This window comes from Rhinichthys klamathensis, unplaced genomic scaffold (genome assembly GCF_029890125.1).
Source record: "Rhinichthys klamathensis goyatoka isolate OS25496 unplaced genomic scaffold, OSU_Roscu_1.1 h1tg000040l_1, whole genome shotgun sequence".
Classification (NCBI taxonomy): Eukaryota; Metazoa; Chordata; class Actinopteri; order Cypriniformes; family Leuciscidae; genus Rhinichthys; species Rhinichthys klamathensis.
Genome location: NW_026606587.1, coordinates 3,364,955 through 3,385,303, shown reverse-complemented (window position 1 = coordinate 3,385,303; position 20,349 = coordinate 3,364,955). Strand labels below are relative to the sequence as shown.

General features: G+C 38.4%; 1 protein-coding gene and 1 pseudogene across 1 annotated transcript in view; one reads left to right on the top strand and one right to left on the bottom strand.

Annotated features, from left to right (window-relative positions):
* slc7a4 (solute carrier family 7 member 4) overlaps positions 1–20,349 on the bottom strand; it is a 113,164-nt gene that overhangs the window by 34,628 nt on the left and 58,187 nt on the right. The gene's annotated exons all lie outside the window — the stretch shown is intronic.
* Positions 8,067–16,088, top strand: LOC130081912 (H-2 class II histocompatibility antigen, A-U alpha chain-like; annotated as a pseudogene).

Here is a 20,349-nt window from a genome sequence, read left to right as displayed (position 1 = left end):
TGTGAGTTGTTAAAGGTGCTATCAGCGATTTCAGGCCCAGAAAAGGCCGAAACAAAAATGATCACATTCATGTGATCTTTCCTAACGATCCGCTAGCTGCCCGCCCCATAAGCATGCTGTCCAAAAACCGCGTCTCTGTAGGCAGTTTTTTTCTGCACACAAAAACAAACGGATAAAACCACCACCAAAACCGAAATAAACAGTGTTCCAACCAATCACGGACAGGGGCGGGTGTTGTGAGGTTTTGCGCTCGTGCACAGGTTGGATGCGAAGTCAGAGCAAAACCCGCCCCTGTCGGTGATTGGTTGGAACACTGTTTATTTCGGTTTTGGTGGTGGTTTTATCCGTTTGTTTTTGTGTGCAGATCTCAGAGCCTAGGCTGCCTACAGAGACGCGGTTTTTGGACAGCATGCTTATGGGGCGGGCAGCTAGCGGATCGTTAGGAAAGATTACATGAATGTGATCATTTATTTTTGGGCCTGAGATCGCTGATAGCACCTTTAACTATCGGCGTGTAAGCACAGCGGGTAAACAACATGATCACGTATAGTTAATGTAAAACTACACTTCCCACATGTACACCTTTAAAAAAAATACAACGACATAAAGTGAAAATTAGTCATTTACAAAAACCGCTAAGCAAATATAAGTTATACAGTTCCAGTAGCTACACACCGCATAGAGACGTCCTGCTGTAGTCGTTGCTGCTGCTGCTCGTCTTCAATTTCAGCCTCGGGATCTGATTCGGGATCAAAAATGTATGGCTGAATCTGATGGTTTGTTTTGGGATGTCACTCACAGCTTCCAGACTCTCTCAACGTAAGCTTCGCGCGCTCGTGATTATTTAGCTCCGCCCACACGGCACGCCTCCACCCGCTCGTTTTTTTCCGGAAAGACTCGGTACAATCTTTTATAAATATAATAAAACTAAAGACTTTTTGGAGATATGAATGATGCAATACTACTCTATAGGTGCTCAAGATTAACATGAGATTGAGTGAAACTGAGTGTTTCACCCCCCCTTTAAGATGATATTGCCTCAGAGGCATCCTCCTTATAGTGCCCCTCTTTTTGGTTTTGGCCACTGCTCCTCAAAACGTCTCTCCACTGCCCTGCCTTTGACTGGCTGTGATTTGCAAATTGCTGTTGATAGAGGTCAAAACATGGCACATCTTATCTTAAAAAGATTTCACTAAATTATAGTGTCATATAGCCCCTAAATAAGAATATATTTTGAAGGGCAATGAGTGCGTCATTATTAAAGATATATTTTTTCGAGCCATTATTTAAAATGGCAATTTTTCTGAAATTAAAAATCTTTGGGAACTTTTAGGATATTGTAAGTACACAACTGCAGGAAATATATCACACTGTGCAAGTGATATTTGAAAAATCTTACATATTGTACCTTAAATGTAGCCCTAGGACATATTGACAAACTAGAAACTGTTGCTTTAACTGCTTGCCTTATCTGTCAGATCAATTATGCATTTTTGCATTTATTAGTAGAAATGATTTAGATGTTTATAGCTTATAAATTTTTGAGAACCTAACCCCACTTCTTCCCTAAACCGAACCATTTCTCAAGAATATAGAACTCGAAACGGGCAGATAGAAAATATTGTCACAGGTATTTATTGCAAAAGCTGACCAATAAAAAGTATAAAATATATTGTTTATTTTTATATGTTCATGGACAATTTTTCATATTCATTACATAATTATTTAGAGCATTTTAAAGTGTTACAAGAAAATGAACACTTTCCCTGTTTTTGATTCGGATACGCAAACTTCTGTCAAAATGATGTAGGCCTGTTTTAACTGAAGACATGATTTATCAAGGGTGATCATTCTATATGAGGGGAGAATTGTCGTGGATGATGTCTATTTTTTACAGTTCCAGTAGGTCTAATTATTAATGTTGTAATTACAAGATGAATTTGTAGCCAGCTGCTGTTTAGTAAGGTCTGTAAATGTATAAGACTCGGTTGATATTATACAAGCACAAAGACAGATGTTTTAGAAGCATCATATTATTATTGTGATGTACTTAAACAGTTAATGAATGCATAAAGTGAAAAGGAGCTGTTGAGCTAAATTTAAAAAATGACTTTTTTTTACAATTCTTTGTGCTTGATTCATGTTGGCGACCAGTGATCTGCATCAAATCCACATTATATCTATACCGGTGCTTTATAGAGAGATGGATTGTGGAATAAAAATAAACGTCCATGAACGCTAGAGTTCAAGCACCACACACGTTATTTTGTGCTGACTGCAACAACACATTTAAATGGAAAAAATTAAGTGAGGGCAATAAAGCGATGTTTATTGAAACACATCCAGGTGTTAACTTAACCAGTGCAGACCTAAAACACATCTTTCTTTATCAGTAGAAACAAATGTTTCAATGGGTACTGTAACATTTTACAACGCAGCATGAAGGTAGGCCATGTTTTGGTCACAAATATGGCAGCGTGGTCATTTTACATTCTTTATGCTAACTGTTTATCTTGTTTTTTATTTTTTATTTGGTTTGTTTTGGGTTAAAAATTAAGAAAAAATTTTTATTGTTTTTTTTTTAACAATGTTTTTGTTGTAACCATGATATTCCAGTTTAGTGGGGGTTTTTTAACCGTTTTTATTCAACGTTTCTCAATATTTTCCCAAAACAATACTATAAAATCAAAACTGTATATTCAGAGATAGTTTGAAACTTACTTACGTTCTGTTATGAAGGTGGTTGAAGTAAGGAGGAAGCAGGATCCAAACGCAGCACACTTTATTAGCTATACTTTAAAACAGTACAAAGACTCAGACCATGGAACAGGACAGAAACCAACAACACTACCACATAACACTAAAATAAGAACTCACAAGGACTAGGCAGAAACACAGGGTTTAAATACAGAGGACCGAGTGAGTGAAACAAGACACAGCTGGGCAATTAACTAAGAACACAGGTGGAAAACATGAACACAAACGAGGAGCGGGAAAACTAGACAGGACTAAACCAAATACACAATAAAGGGGGGAACACAAGACAGACAGGAACAAGACATGAACCCACACCGTGACATAGCCCTCCCCCTATGGGCGGCTCCTGAAGCCCATAACACCAACAACATTCAGGAGGGTGGTGAAGCGGAGGCGGTCTTGGGGGAGGGACGGAGGGCCAGGCCCATGCAGGGGAACGGGACCAGGAGATAGCCAAGGCGGGCCTGGGCCGCAGAGTGTGGACGGACCAGACTGGACCGGTGACCAGGGCGGAGCAGGATGAGGCGAAGGCCAGGGCGGAGCAGAATGAGGCGAAGGCCAGGGTGGAGCAGGATGAGGCGAAGGCCAGGGGGGAGCAGGATGAGGCGAAGGCCAGGGGGGAGCAGGATGAGGCGAAGGCCAGGGGGGAGCAGGATGAGGCGAAGGCCAGGGGGGAGCAGGATGAGGCGAAGGCCAGGGCGGAGCAGGATGAGGCGAAGGCCAGGGCGGAGCAGGATGAGGCGAAGGCCAGGGCGGAGCAGGCTGTGGGCGTGACCATGGCAGAACTGTCGGACCCTCGGGCATCCAGGGCGGAGCTGGAACTGCGGGTGGCCAGGACGGTGAAGACCCCTCGGGCGGCCACGGCGGTGAAGACCCCTCGGGCGGCCACGGCGGAGAAGACGGTCCATCTGGTGGCCAGGGCGGAGACGACCATTCGGGCGGCCAGGGCGGAGACGACCATTCGGGCGGCCAGGGCGGAGACGACCATTCGGGCGGCCGCGGCGGAGACGACCACTCAAGCGGCTGCGGCGGAGATGACCACTCAAGCGGCCACGGCGGATCCGGCTGTGCAGGCGGCCGGGACAGGGCAGGTCCTTCGGGCGGCCAGGGTGGAGACGTCCCCTCAGGTGGCCCTGGCAGAGGCTCAGGAACAGGAACAGGCAGAGGCTCAGGAACAGGAACAGACTCTGGCTCAGGAACAGGAACGAACGTGACCTGAAGCTCAGTCTCTGGATCGGCAAACGTGACGTGAAGCTCAGTCTCTGGATCGGCAGAAGTGACGTGAAGCTCAGTCTCTGGATCGGCAGAAGTGACGTGAAGCTCAGTCTCTGGATCGGCAGAAGTGACGTGAAGCTCAGTCTCTGGATCGGCAGAAGTGACGTGAAGCTCAGTCTCTGGATCGGCAGAAGTGACGTGAAGCTCAGTCTCTGGATCGGCAGAAGTGACGTGAAGCTCAGTCTCTGGATCGGCAGAAGTGACGTGAAGCTCAGTCTCTGGATCGGCAGAAGTGACGTGAAGCTCAGTCTCTGGATCGGCAGAAGTGACGTGAAGCTCAGTCTCTGGATCGGCAGAAGTGACGTGAAGCTCAGTCTCTGGATCGGCAGAAGTGACGTGAAGCTCAGTCTCTGGATCGGCAGAAATGACGTGAAGCTCAGTCTCTGGATCGGCAGAAGTGACGTGAAGCTCAGTCTCTGGATCGGCAGAAGTGACGTGAAGCTCAGTCTCTGGATCGGCAGAAGTGACGTGAACAGCAGCCTCTTGCCCGGCAGGCGTGACGTGAACAGCAGCCTCTTGCCCGGCAGGCGTGACGTGAACAGCAGCCTCTTGCCCGGCAGGCGTGACGTGAACAGCAGCCTCTTGCTCGGCAGGCGTGACGTGAACAGCACCCTCTTGCTCGGCAGGCGTGACGTGAACAGCAGCCTCTTGCTCGGCAGGCGTGACGTGAACAGCCTCTGGCTGGACGGTCTCTGGCTGGATGGTCTCTGGCTGGACGGTTTCTGGCTGGACGGTCTCTGGCTGGACGGTCTCTGGCTGGACGTGGCTGAATGGAACCAGCGGTGCGGGCTCGGCTGGACTGGACGGAACCAGCGGTGCGGGCTCGGCTGACATGACGGCAGCCATTCTGGGGATCAGCATCAGGCGTGGCCGCCAACTTGGCTGGAGATTACCCAAAGCTGCTGGATCCATGTTTGGTGTAGGGATGGCTGACGCGAAACAGTCGTTCCGAAGCTTTGCGAGATCCCGAAGCGCAGATGTTTCGAAACACTGATTCGAAGCGTGATTCAAAACACCCCTGTCACGTGACTATGGCCAAACGAAGCCTCAAAATGTTTCACTAAGTGTTTCATCAGGTGTGATCCGCCGAATCAGCGTTTGATTGACACGGTCGGAAACAGACCACACAATCGCACATCTGTATAAAAGTGAAATCAACGCATATTGACCTCGTGGTTTTTTGTGAGAGGAGTTTGATTTTGAGATAGCGATGATATAGTGACATTTATAGTGCGATTTGTTTAGTTATATTTAGGCTTACATTTAAATTTACACAACACATTGACTGATAGGCTAGAGACACAGAGTATACATATAGTGACACATTAATAGATACATAGATATAAATATATATATAGACAGCTAGATTAATAGATAGATAGATACATAGATAGATTAAAGATAGGCTACATAAATACATAGATAGATTTGGATAGATAGATAAAATGGAGGCTCCCCAGAAGAGATGCCGTACATCAGTGGTGTGGGAGCATTTCCATTTAGAAACCCCAAATAAAGTGAGATGTGTGTATTGTGATCGGCAGCTCGCCTACTGCAACAATACATCATCCATGATGCGCCATTTGAGGAGCACTCATCCTGCCATTTGACACTGACACTGGAATGTGATTCACTGATGCGTTCAAACACAAATCCTGGTGAGCAGTTTCAGTCTGTGTTATGTTATTTAATCTGATTCATGTATATATACTTCATATATGCCGTCAGTTTAGCATTTGTTATTAATTGCTTTTTTCATTTTTATTCAGAGCCAGAAATGTCAACATCATCACCATTGACATCAACATCAACACCAGAAACACAGGACAGTTTATGGGAACTTTTTGATACTCGTATCCATCAAACCCAGATGATACACAATGCTACAGCTGATGCCACAGTGGAAGTGAAAAAATACATCAACGATGCGTATTTGCCCAGATCTCATGATCCACTAACTTACTGGAAAGAGAGAGCAGTAATCTTTCCTCATTTGTATGTCCTAGCTAAAAAATATCTTTGCATGCCAGCAACAAGTGTCCCTTGTGAGAGGATTTTTTCAAAGGCTGGAGAAATTATCTGTAAAAAAAGAAGTAGGCTAAAGGTGATGATACACAGGGCAACTTTTTGAGCAATGTTGCTGGGCAATCTTGCCGAGCAATTGTTGTTTGGGCACTTTCCCATTGAAAAAGGGCAATACATTTCTATCTGGATGATTTGGATCGGTCGTGGGCCCTGTGTCTCATCTGGTTGCCCGTTGACGTCAACATTGCCTAGAAAATTGCTCAAAAAGTTGCCCTGTGTATCATCACCTTAAGTCCTTCCACAGCAGAGAAATTAATATTTTTGAATAAAAATATATAAAAAAGTGAGACATTGTGGCTTGATTATTTTATTAATATTAATTTTGCAGGACCAAAATAACATTATGCACAGTGAGGAGCCTATAGGTTACAAGATTCACATATTAGAAAAGTACAATAATAAAAAAAAAATATATATATTTCATGGCTCGTCAAGGTTGTTTCAGATCAACACCTGCAAGTGACCACTAGGTGTCACCGTGGAGACGGGTGTCGGATTGATTCGAAGCCTCGAAACGAAATGAACCATTTGGTTCAACTGTTTCATTGCTTCACGAAGCCTCGATCTGCCCATCACTAGTTTGGTGAGTTCTTCTGTTATGAAGGTGGTTGAAGTAAGGAGGAAGCAGGATCCAAACGCAGCACACTTTATTAGCTATACTTTAAAACAGTACAAAGACTCAGACCATGGAACAGGACAGAAACCAACAACACTACCACATAACACTAAAATAAGAACTCACAAGGACTAGGCAGAAACACAGGGTTTAAATACAGAGGACCGAGTGAGTGAAACAAGACACAGCTGGGCAATTAACTAAGAACACAGGTGGAAAACATGAACACAAACGAGGAGCGGGAAAACTAGACAGGACTAAACCAAATACACAATAAAGGGGGGAACACAAGACAGACAGGAACAAGACATGAACCCACACCGTGACACGTATCAAAGGTTCAAAATTTACAATGTTCAAAATGATTAGGTTACTCTGAAAAAAGCTTTTTTGTAGTAAGAGGCCATTGTTTTTAACTTATTGTGTGAGTAGATACTGTGCTGAGTGCATTTAAGAGACATGAAACTTGAAAAGTGTAGCAGATTGGTTGGCAAAATCAGTTTAGTGGTCATTACAAAAATATTAATTGTTAAAATTCTTGAAAAGATTTGCAGGGGACTCCAGTACATTTGCTTTAGTGAGGTTTTCAGTTGATGTAGACGTTTTAAAAATCAAATAAGGATTGCATTAAAGAAAGTATTACATTTGAAAGTTTTAAAACCACCAAAATATGAAAAGTGGACATACTAGAACTTCTTCTAATTCTGTAAATTGGTGATATTGGTAATGTTGTCTCAATGTTTTATGCACTTCTTGAAGATATTATGTAGAGTGAAATCAGAATCAGAAAGAGCTTTATTGCCACACACAAGGAATTTACCCTGGTATTGAAGATTACAGTACACACATATAAATAAATAAAGTGGATCAAAGACAAGAATGGGTAACGTTATTGTTCAAAATTCATGTAATTTGATGAAAGGTTTTGATCCACTTCAAATGTTAACTACTGTATAACAAGACAACATGTAAGTATAAAAAAAATACAATTTTAAAGGCAGAATAAGTTTAGAATAAACATTAACAGATACGTAACATATTTACATAACACAAACACACACACACACACACACAGAGAGAGAGAGAGAGAGAGAGACATCCACACACATTCACATAAATGCATGTACATTCTTTTATACATATTATTCATAGATTTATGTAATACAGATATCAAAATGCAAAGCAGAATACAATATAGAGTAAAGAAACCTACTTCTTAACAATCAAACAAGTCTGAAATAGAACATGATTTTAACTGGATACAGTGATGTCAGAGTAGGCTCAGTTTCTGATTGGATGCTGTGATTGGGAGGCTTCTACATGATCAGAGAAAATGGAGATGTATGGTGTCCTGCTTATGCTCGCTGTTATTGTGAGAACTGAGACTCAAGGTAAGTCAGAAAACTGTTTAATAAAATTATATCTGCTGATTTATAAAGTTAAAGTATAAGCGATCATGATCATATTCCCCAAACAATGTTTAAATATGTTTGTCTGGTACCCAAAACCTGTCTGCAGAGTATTGTCTGATACCCAAAATCAGTAGCTTGACTTTATTTAGTCTGATATAGAAACTGTATTAACAGCCTTTTATCAGGCTAAGAGTCAGACAGAGGACGTGAAGAGCAGAAAGCAGAAGAATAATACATTTTAGTTACACGTTTCAATGCTCAGTCAAACATTGTCTGACCAGCACAAATTCAAGTGTTATTATACCAAATGAAAAATGCTTCACAACATCATGTGGCATTAAAACATTGAAACTGAGACATTCTCTAACTTGTTTGTGAGGACAGCTCAGAACACAACATACAATTATACAGTTATGGAAGATAATATAAAATGACTGATCAATGAATGAATCAGTGAAATTATATTATATAAATATTATATATTTATATAATAAATATAAATTAATTTATTAATAGTAATAAAAACTATTGTGGTTTTCTTGAAATTATTCACAAAGGTTGCTACTGTTATGATCAGGCAGGAATGAAGCAGAGAGTGAATCCAATCGCAAGCACTTTAATAATCCAAAACAGGAAATCCAGGGTAAACTCACACAATGTACTCAAAACTAGGAACAAGGAAACATAGACCTCAACAACATCAAACAACGACCGACAAACAACAACTGAAGCACAGGGGTTTAAATACACAGGCAAACAAGATAACAAGGGGGCGTGGTGAATCAGAAACACATGGGGAGACTAATCAACATGACAGGGAACAGCTGAACATAAAAAAACAGGGAAACACAAGGCAAGATCACATGACTGGAACAGGGGATCATGTGACAGACAAGAACAAGGAACAAAACACAAAACCCACACCGTGACAGCTACTAAGAATCCCTAGACCCTTCAATATAATATATTATCTATTGAATAGCACTTTTTTTATGGTTGAGAAACAATATGTTGTTTTAAATTGTTTTTTCCCCAATTCTATCACTTTACTGATTGCACATCAGATAAAGCTCATCCCTTGTTATTCATCCATACTGTTAATCCATTCTGTCTAACATGACACTTTATCTGCCTCAGTTGAGCACAGGGATCTTCAATTTACTGGATGTTCTGATACAGAGAAAGAATATTTGATGGGATTTGATGGAGAGGAACTGTGGCATTCAGACTTCTTTAGAAAAGAAGGAGTAGTGACACTGCCTGACTTTGCAGATCCTGTCGGCTTTCCTGGAGGATATGAGGTTGGTGTTAGTCAAATAGAGAACTGCAAAAAAAAACTTACAAAAAATCATTCAGATTTACAAATCTCCGGTTGAGCGACTAGGTAAGACATACACAATACATATAATTAGTATATAATATTAATATTAATAATAGATATATAATAATACAAAGTTTACTTTTTTGGAGATGCAAATTACTTATTTGTGGTCCAAGATAAAATGTACAAGACAGAGGTCGAAAGTACAAATCAGCATCTATTTCTGTGTGCACAGACATCCCAGATACTTCCATCTATCCAAAAGCTGTTGTGGTGCATGATGCTGAGAACACACTCATCTGTCATGTGACTGGATTCTTCCCTCCACCTGTCAATGTGTCATGGACTAAAAACAATCAGATTGTGACAGAAGGCATGAGTCTAAGCCAGTATCGCATAAAAAGTGACGGAACCTTCAACATCTTCTCCACTCTGAAGTTCACGCCTTAAGAGGGAGACATGTACAGCTGCACTGTGAACCACAAATCCATTCCAGGCCAACCTCAAACCAAAACATGGGGTGAGACTGCTTCATAGATTCAGTGGATGTACGATTGTTTTTAATCCTAATTGTTCACAAATTCTTTGCTTTAGTTTAGATGAACTGATATATTACAACAGAAATCATCTTAAAGGAGAACTCCGGTCAATTTTAACATTGAGCTCATTTTTTAGTACATTTGGAGTGCTGTCAGTACAGAGAACAATGACAAAAATCGGTGTTTCCTACACCGTGTTATCCTCTTTTTAAAATTCGCACCCTGTTGACTTAAACAGGGCAAGTTTTAAACCTGCTTTTAGTCTCTTAACATCCTTGATGTGTCATTAAAAGTGCACAGCCATGTGAGTGATTATATTAAGAGTGGACATGGTGAATCTGACTGCAGTAGATGTGAAAGATATGATATGAATGTTTTATTACATACCGTATTTACTTCCTGTTTTCGGTCGAAGTCCACAGTAGTCGATTGTCGAGTTCACGCGCGTTCTCTTGAATTGCTTAGTTACCAATGATCGCGCGCGTGAACTCGACAATCGACTACTGTGGACTTCGACCGAAAACAGGAAGTAAATACGGTATGTTCAATGGCTAATAAAACATTCATATCATATCTTTCACATCTACTGCAGTCAGATTCACCATGTCCACTCTTAATATAATCACTCACATGGCTGTGCACTTTTAATGACACATCAAGGATGTTAAGAGACTAAAAGCAGGTTTAAAACTTGCCCTGTTTAAGTCAACAGGGTGCGAATTTTAAAAAGAGGATAACACGGTGTAGGCAACACCGATTTTTGTCGTTGTTCTCTGTACTGACAGCACTCCAAATGTACAAAAAAATTCGCTCAATGTTAAAATTGACCGGAGTTCTCCTTTAAAACAATTTAGGGCAAACATGACATCCTAAAAAATTACTTCTTAAGAAATGTATTAGAAAGACTTAAGGAGACATTTATCATAAACACAGTGTCATAAATACAGTTAATTGACCATCTAAGAACAATTTGGAAGAAAACTTCAAAAGTACAACTCTAAAAATGTCACTTTACAGTAAACATGAAATATATGCACTTACATTCTGTGGTATATACGTCATGTGCTTCAGGGACGTGCACAGACATTTTGAGGGGCAGGGGCTCAAGTGAAAAAAAGGGCACTTCTCATAATTACGTTTTTTTTTTTACTTTTTTTAAACAAAAAAGTATATTATATTAACACAACTCTGACTTCCTTTTTAAAATTTATTTAAAAATTTAATTAATTTTATCTTCCTCAAACTCACGCAATTGTTTCATTTTCAAAAGATGTCTACAAAATAATCAGTTCACACAGAAACCATGGTCTCCTTAGTATTCACTAGGTTTATAGAGCAGCAAAGGAACATTACAGCATTACAGTGATTCCATCATTATTGAAAGCTATACATTTTTTAAAAAACATTTATTAGGCTTCAAAAAATAAAACAGCTTTTAATTTAAGTGAACTTCAAACAATCCTCACATAAACCCATAATAAATGTCATATATACCTGTGCCCTTCCTGTCTAACAGGTAGGACATACATAAATTGAATAAAGTTATCTGACAGTCTGCGCTGCATAAATGATACATTATATATAGACTGATCCTTATTAAAGCTACGCAAGTTCTTTAGTCAAGAGCAGTGGTTAATTTTCTCTGTTCCCTTTGTTCTTTGATTAACTTTACTGACAGAACACTTTATTGGATGCTGGCCCTTTAAGACAAGCCGCTTAATTCTGACAGAGGCACGGATCTCACACGCGCCTCATTCTCTCACAACTCTTTGTCCATCAAAAGACTGCTCTTATGTTATGAAGATACTTGACAAATTACATTTTGGCATAATTGTGTGTGTTATTGTTCGTTCAAGCGCGAAAGAGAACTGTATTCTGGCGCGCGGTCTGTGCATACGCACGATACTGGGGCGCGTCTTTCTGTGAGTCACAGTCAGGACATTCACAGGCAGCGCGCTCTCTTTTGACTTGTCGCGCATTGGTTTGAAGCAGGTTTAAAGTTTTTACTCAACTTTGTGTGGGCCTTATGTAAAATACGGGACAAATCGCGTCCCTTATTGATTTGATGGGACGCGTCATACGGGAGAGAGAGGGAGCGCTTCAGAACTCCTGACCTGATATTTAGATATACTATTCAATAAATATATTTGTTTGACAGGGAAGCTGTGCGCAAACAGGAATATATATTATTTTTCAAAAATAAAAAAAAAGCACCCCAGAAAAAAGGAGATACCCCTCGCTGCAGACTGTAGCGCGGTGACGTCACGTATACACGTCACGTATGTACGTCACGTATGTGTTACCACGCATGCGCAAAGTAGACGCATGTGCGCACGCGCAAATTATACGCATTTGCGCACGCGCAGTTCATTACAATCACTTCCGGCGATGGATTCGATGGCAGTAAGGCCGTGTGTCCACCAAAGCGTTTTTAGCCAGCTGAAAACGCTAGACGCTCTGCTGAAAACGCCCAGCTGTGGGCGCTTTGCTCTGCTGGTTGATGTCGTTGTACAGAAAGAATGTTGTGACAGTTGGTCGGTGTGGTATTAGTCCCGCCCCTCCTCCACTGTGATTGGACGGCTGGGTAAAAGTGACAGTGATGAGCGCTGCGTTTTATCCAAAGTTGAACATTTTTCAACTCTCGGCGACCAGTAAAAACGCCGGGCGCTCAGCGCTTGAGCGTTAAATACACGCTCAGCGCCTCGTTGCGCTCATGGCGTTTAAAAAACGCGGCGCTCCCATTGAAAACAATTGAAAACGCACGCCAGGCGCGAGTAAAAACGCTTTGGTGGACACACGGCCTAAGTCAATAAGCATTATTTATTTTGTTTTAACAATTGTTCTTTTGTGTTAACGGCTTTTAATAGCTTGTTTTCATATGACGTCACGTCACTGCGTTGCCATGGCGCGAAATGCAGATGGAGGGCAGGAAGTGATTTGCTATATTAGGAAGCACTATATAACAAACTCAAAATGCCTATGTTTTGCGTCGTTTATGGTTGCTCAAATCGATCAAACCACGAGGAGTTTTTATCGTGTGCCAAAATTTGTTGTTCATAAGGGGGAAAAATACAAGAAATTGACAGAAAAACACCGGAAAAAATGCCTTGCTACGTCTGGTCTGCGGTCGGAAGGAGCCGAATGGAAAAATGCCCGTGTGTGTGTGCAGTGATCACTTCGTCAAATGTGAGTTAATACAACTTATGAGGGGGGATGTTTGTGTAACGTACCAGTTTTCGAACTTTGTAAAGTCAAAGTATGTCTGTAAGACAAGGTAGTTGCTGATATCTTCCGCCTCGATGGAAGGCAAATCTCTTTATTCAGTTGAAAATCGGTCCTCTTCATAACGTAAGGATCACGTCCCACATATGTTTCGATTTTTGTTTATATATTTCTCTTTTAATAGCGTCTAAAGTAGTACAGTACGGACTTTCCTCCATCTCGTCCATTGCGTTCTTCACTTCCTGCCCTCCATCTGAATTTCGCGCGTCAACACAATCACGTGACTGCAAACCACCTATTGTAAGAGATTCCATAGAGCGCATCAGAAATGTTTTAGATTTTACAAAAAATGTTATGTTTTATGATCTCATATTATCAAAATGACTTCAGCGAGTCTTAAAATGATATGTATAAGTCTTAATTCGCCTTTAAACAAATTACGGTTTGAAAGATGTCTTCAAATAGAGCAGAAAGACTTATGTAAGTAATGTAGTTGATTGTTCCATCCATTGCAAAAGAAATGTTGTTCCTCAGTATCAGATCGTACTGTAAAAGTTACATTCATGAATGTAGTGAGTGTACTGTAAGTTATGTTAAATACATTTGTGGTGAAATTAATTAAAAAGTAATGGAGTTGAACATTGTATTTTGCTCAAATAAGATTCATTGTGATTCTCCTTAGTTGTTTTTATCATTTAGACAGCATAACTTTTGTTTTTTTTTAACTAGTTTATGTTGTTCATAAATAAAGAAAAGTCTCTTAGGTACTTTACAGACAAAGCCAATAACTTTGTTTAAAAAAAAATAATATATATATATATATATATATATATATATATAAAATTCCTTGTATGACTCTGTACTATATTAATGCCTTTCTTCAAAATGATTCATATTGTTTGTTCTGTATTTTATCTAAATTAGGTGTTGTGAACTGGAGTGCATTTTCCAGCAATACAAGCAAGAGTTCCGGGTGCCCTACTCGTTAACTCTGTGCTTGCACTGCAATATAGGAGGACTGCCCACCTGGGGCTGGGTCTGTGGGTGATGGCAGAAGGGGAGTCCTGCGTTGATTTTATTCTGATAAGGAGGTTGAGGGCTATGCTCAGTTGATTGTTTTTTCAATGATGGAGGGGAATTTCAAGCTGAGTAGGTGTGTGTTTGTGTGTGTGTGTGTGCCTGTCTGTCTCTCTCTCTCTCTGTGTGTGTGTGTGTGTGTCTCTGTGTGTCTCTGTCTGTGTTTGTGTGTGTGTGTGTGTGTGTGTGTGTGTGTGTGTGTGTGTCTGTCTCTGTGTGTCTGTCTCTGTCTCTGTGTGTGTGTGTCTGTCTCTGTGTGTGTGTCTGTCTCTGTGCTTGTGTGTGTGTGTCTGTCTGTCTGTGTGTGTACAGATGTATGTGATTATCTGTATTTGTACATATTTCTTTTACACAATTATCTTTGTTTTGAAATAAAAGTTATGACTGTTATGAGTTTGTTTTTTTGAGTTGGCATGCATAATATCGGATACAGAGATTGACAATGTGCTGTATGTAGTTGGTTTAACTTCAAACTACTTTATTGGAATAAATGTTTTATGATAGCCTATATAATGCACAAAAATAAACAATTATTAACTATTAAAGGGGAATGATTAAAATAAGAAATATATAAGGTGCCATCAGTGTTTACAGTAATTTTGTAATTTACAAAGTGAAGTGCAATAAAAGACAGAATGAATCTAAGGCTGCTGGTGTCCTTTTATAAATCCACCATTGAGAGCATTCTTTCATATTGCATCCCTGGTTTGCTGCGTGTTCTGCTGCCGACAAAAAGGCTCTGCAGAGAATCATCAAGACTGCAGAAAACATTATAGGATGCCCTTTACCATCTTTTTTAGTCGCACTCTCTCAAGAGCCAAAAACATCATCAAGGACAATACTCATCCAGGTCACCTTTTGTTTCAACTGTTGCCTTCTGGTAGGCGTTATAGGTCTATACAATCCAGCACCACCAAATTCAAAAATAGCTTCTTTCCAAATGCACTGTTTTAATTCAACTTTATACTGATTTTATACTGTTTTTATTTTTGTTTTATTTATATATATTTTATGTACTGTAAGGATTATTTAAATGTATTTATTGTATACACCAGTGGAGAGTGATCCCAATTTCGTTGTATTGTAAAGTACAATGACAATAAAGGCATTCAATTCAATTCAATAGAATGTGAAAATAAACTTTAAATAAAATACTACACAGATATTACACAATAATACATTCTAATTTCTTATAAGTTTACCTTAAATCAGGCATAGTTAAAACTATGGATGTGTGTTTTACTTCTTTTTGCTGCTTTCATTATTACTTTAGAGTTTTTTAATACATTAACATTTTTGTTAAATATTATGTCAAATTGACGCGGGACGTCAAAACACGTGACGTAACCGCGTAACGCGCATGCGCTGTCGCCGCGATATGGCGCATGCGTGGTAACAAATACGTGACCTACGTACGTGACGTATTGTACATACGTGACGTCACCGCGCTACAGTCTGCAGCGAGGAGTACTTGGAAAAAAGGGCACTTTCTCTCCAGGAATAAAAAGGGCAGGTGCTCAAGCCCCTTTTGATGTCTATGTGTGCACGTGCCTGATGTGCTTGTGTATTTCAGATGTTGATGTTGCCCTCCCAGGTGTTGGTCCAGATGTGTTCTGTGGAGTGGGTCTGTCTCTGGGACTGCTGGGAGTCGCTGCTGGAACTTTCTTCCTCATTAAAGGGAACAACTGCAACTGATTTAAAAATGAATATGTTCTTATTTTGTAATTCAGATTTTTTTTTAACTTCTAATTAACATTCTCCTCCAATTAAAGTTATTTGTAAATGTTTTGTAAACAATAATTTTGTGTGCCATTGTACATGTCAAATTATATTCAAATTTGGCTAGGGTCCTTGTTGAAGTATTGTTCTGACACAGCATGATTTTCTTCCATTTGTTAAAATATTTGTGTGATCCAGATTTATTTTCCCATTAAAAATCAAGACAAACATCCCATGCAACTTTTTGAGGTGCATTTAATAGAAGGTCGCTAAACGAGTGGATCCTCACATTCACCTGATATTAATGAAAAATAATTCATCCTTCAGTTTTCATAAAGTAAGAGTCGATGTTCTATAGTACAGTTCTGCAATACATATGTTTTACAGTACACGTTAATGTCTACAGACACAGGGCTCTGATATTAAACAAAATAAACACTCTTAACAAACAATATTCAGGACAAACAATATTCATTTACTGCACAATTACCTATAACTTTTGTTTAACATTAATTCAAATTCTATACATGTATTTGTCTTAAACGCTTACTGGAAGTTTATTTGCCAAATTATTTGTAATAGATGATGATGATAGTTTTTTATTATAATATTTTTTTCTGGCATTTTTGCCTTTATTGGAACAGTTATACAGAGATACAGGTTGCCCATGCCTTGCTGTGCTATATGTCACAGTGACTCTGAAAATGATAATGATAGTTTTGAAAATACAAAATACAGAAAATACCCCCAAAAATCCTAGACACACACACACACAGACCTTAGAAACTATATTACTGAGGACATTTTATAGACTTCCATTGTTTTTATATCAGGTGAATAATATCTCCAAACCTAAAGTTAACCCTAAAAAAAAACCTGTGCACATTATTAGATTTAAAGAGTAACATCATCTGAACCATTTATTGGCCTTTTTAGTGAGGACACATAAAATGTAAAACAGTTTGACTTTGCATTATGTTAGTGAGGACACTTGGCCCTTACAAGTATAAGAAACCTGTACACACACACACACACACACTCACACACACACGTCACACACACACACACACACACAATTTGATTGGTTTGTTTTTACTTATTTTATATTTTGGCAACTAATAAATCCTTCTGGCAATCCTACAATTTCTTTCCGTGTTTGGTTTTGTGTTATGATAAGTTTTGTTTATCTTCAAACTAAAATCGTTTTTTTTTTGTTTTTTTTTTTGCTTTTAGTACTATTTTTACTGCCTTTACAGTAATTTGATTATGTCAATTTGGTTAGGTGATGAGTACTTTAACAGTACTTGCATTAACAGTACTCAAACAGTATCTCTAAAATTGAAACATGTTTCGTGCAAAATGTTTGATACTGAATAACCAAATCTTTGAAATAACTAAAATGAAAGACAATCATTTTGTTGTATTTTGGTTATTACTGTAAATTAAATGTTCTCATTACATGTCACACATGTATAAGGCTTTTAAAGCAATGATTATATGAAAGGAAAACAAACAAACAAACAAACAAATGTATGTTTTGCATGTTTTAAATGAATGATTTGCTGTGTATGGTCAGGTTTTGTTTTTGTAAGATTTTCTTTTGAAGACAAAGTTTAGCCTACTCCTTTGTGAAAATTAAACCATGGCAATTAAGAAACCTTAAATCTGTTCAATTCTTGTATAATTATTATACACAGTTTTATGAGCTCATATTGTTTCAGAGACTTACAGTAATATTTGTAGCCCTTAAAAAACAAACATTTGCCACAGTGCAGGACTATTTAGTTTTTCTTGACCGATTTTATTTCTTCAAACAATGGTCCAAAGTTATTGAAACAATTAAAAAGCTGATTAAACATTTGATGCAAACCACTGATGAAGATTCACTAAATTTGCTCCTGATCATCCTGTGGAAATGGGTTTTATTGAGAAGTTTTAAAATGTATGAGTCTTTCTGTGTGTATATGGCCCTCTTCTTCTTCTTCCTCTTTGTTTTTGGAGCCAGCTTCATAGATATAGAAGTATTTATGTCTTGCGCAGCCATCCAACTCCAAAGTAACAAAACAAAACATTAAAAGAAAACAATATAGCTTTGTTAATATTCGTAATACAATGGCATGTTTATAGATACTAGAAAGCAAGCTAGAGAAGAGGATTAATGCAGATAGCGTGATCTTTTGCTCTTTCCACTATCTACATTCACACTGCTGTGATTCTGGAAAAATGCCAGTTTCCAAATGTCAGTGTCCTCCCTGTCTATCACAAGCATCACTGATCTCTGCAGGTGGTTATTGGTTGGCCTTATTAAATATTGTAAAAATATCTGATACATTTTGTTGCACTGTGTTTTTATAATATTACAAAGCATTTAAATGGATATGTTCATTGTTTTTTCATGAGCATTGACAATAATTTGAACAAAAAATTATCACATATTTGAGAAACACTGTAAGTGAACTGCAAAAAGCAAATGTAAACAACATAAGAAATAGGGTCATTTACAGCATTGGAAAACATACACTTTCCCTGAAGAGATAGTAGTATACCTGGACACTTTTGACAGCCATTTGGACACTTCAAGGAGACAGTTGTTGTAGTTATTAACTATTGTGTTTACTGCCAAACATGCGAAGGACTCAGCAGTACTAAGAAGTGGATGGTTTATTTTTAAGGATTCTCAAAGAGAATTATTATAAATTATATATTATTATATATATAATTTATATTATATATATAATAATTAAATATATATATATATATATATATATATATATATATATATATATTACATATTATTTTATATATATAATTTAATATTATATTATTATAATTATACATTATAAATTATTTATAAAAATGTTAGTTTGGAGCGTTTCACTGTAGATTGTTTTGTAAACCAGGCATAAATAAATTAAATGATACAATATATAATTCATATATTTGTGGTATAAGTTATAAGTTATAAGTTTGACCTTCATTGCAAAAGTTTGATTTCAGTAGGCTCTGCTCATGGAGGACTAGATAGGTCTTAGAAAATATACAACAGTTATACCGTATAACTGTTGTATATTTTCTAAGATCTAGTCCTCCATGAGCAGAGCCTACTGAAATCAAACTTTTGCAATGAAGGTCAAACAAATAAAGATACAGATAAAGACAAGTAAAAGTGTTCCTTTTTTACACAGATAAAATAAATATAAATTATTTGTACATTTTTAAGTACATTGTACGGAAGCGTATTGCATTCACTTGAGGAAAAAAAATCTATACTACTCTGTTTTTCTGAATTAACGAGTTAATTATCTCAGAATTACGAGATAATTTTTCATGAAAAAAAAGTTTTTGCATAATTGAGATAATTAAGTCATTATTCAGAAAAACAGAGCAAAACCTTTTTATTCATTAAAAATTATCTCGTAATTCTGAGATAATTAACTCGATAATTCAGAAAAACCGAGCAAAACCTTTTTATTCATTAAAAATTATCTCGTAATTCTGAGATAATTAACTCGATAATTAACAGAGTAGATTTTTTTTTCCTCAAGTGAATGCAATACGCTTCCGTAGTTATGGCTATCTACACATATATTTTATGCAGTACTTGTCCAATGAAAATAGGAAAATGAAAGCAGTTTTCCACCTAACAACACTTGACATTTATGTGAGTAGAAGCCAGTGGCGGGCCGTGCATTTCACACCTAGGCCTTCTGTCCTACCTGAATTAATAACTTTTAATAGTGTAGCAGCGCAAAGACTCTCTATAATTGTTGTTTTTATTTTGCACCGGCAGTTATTGGGTTAATGCGGTGAGTTTGTAAAAGGCCGCTAGAGAGAAACGAGCGCGTGAGTTCGGCTGGTGCGTTTGTGTACAGTTGTTCTTGCGTTCCGATTATAAGTTCAGAAACGGAGCCTCCCTTATCTTGTCGTTCAAGGGTTACAATAGTCCCTTTTCAGACGTTACAATAGTATGGATGTTTGAAAAAAAATTAAGCTTTGATCATAAATTTAAAAGAAAAATTAAGAAGAAAATCATATTCACCACGGGAAAAAAAGCATTATACTCACCAAAACTACTGATTATTTTTTACACAAAATCCATCCTTATTTCTTTCCTCAAGAAGACTTAAATTACTCTGTTGTACAGGTTATCTGTGCGTTTCAGTTCCAACAATAATGCTGAAAGTCGAGCCCCGTCATATTTCTAGCATAAGTTTTAATTCGCTTTAGAGAGTGTCTGCTCGACAGAAGCAGTGGACACAGTCACCGCATAACCTGACGATGTGTACCGCTGTCCCATGCTCTCACACAGAGTTTTGAACGAAAGCA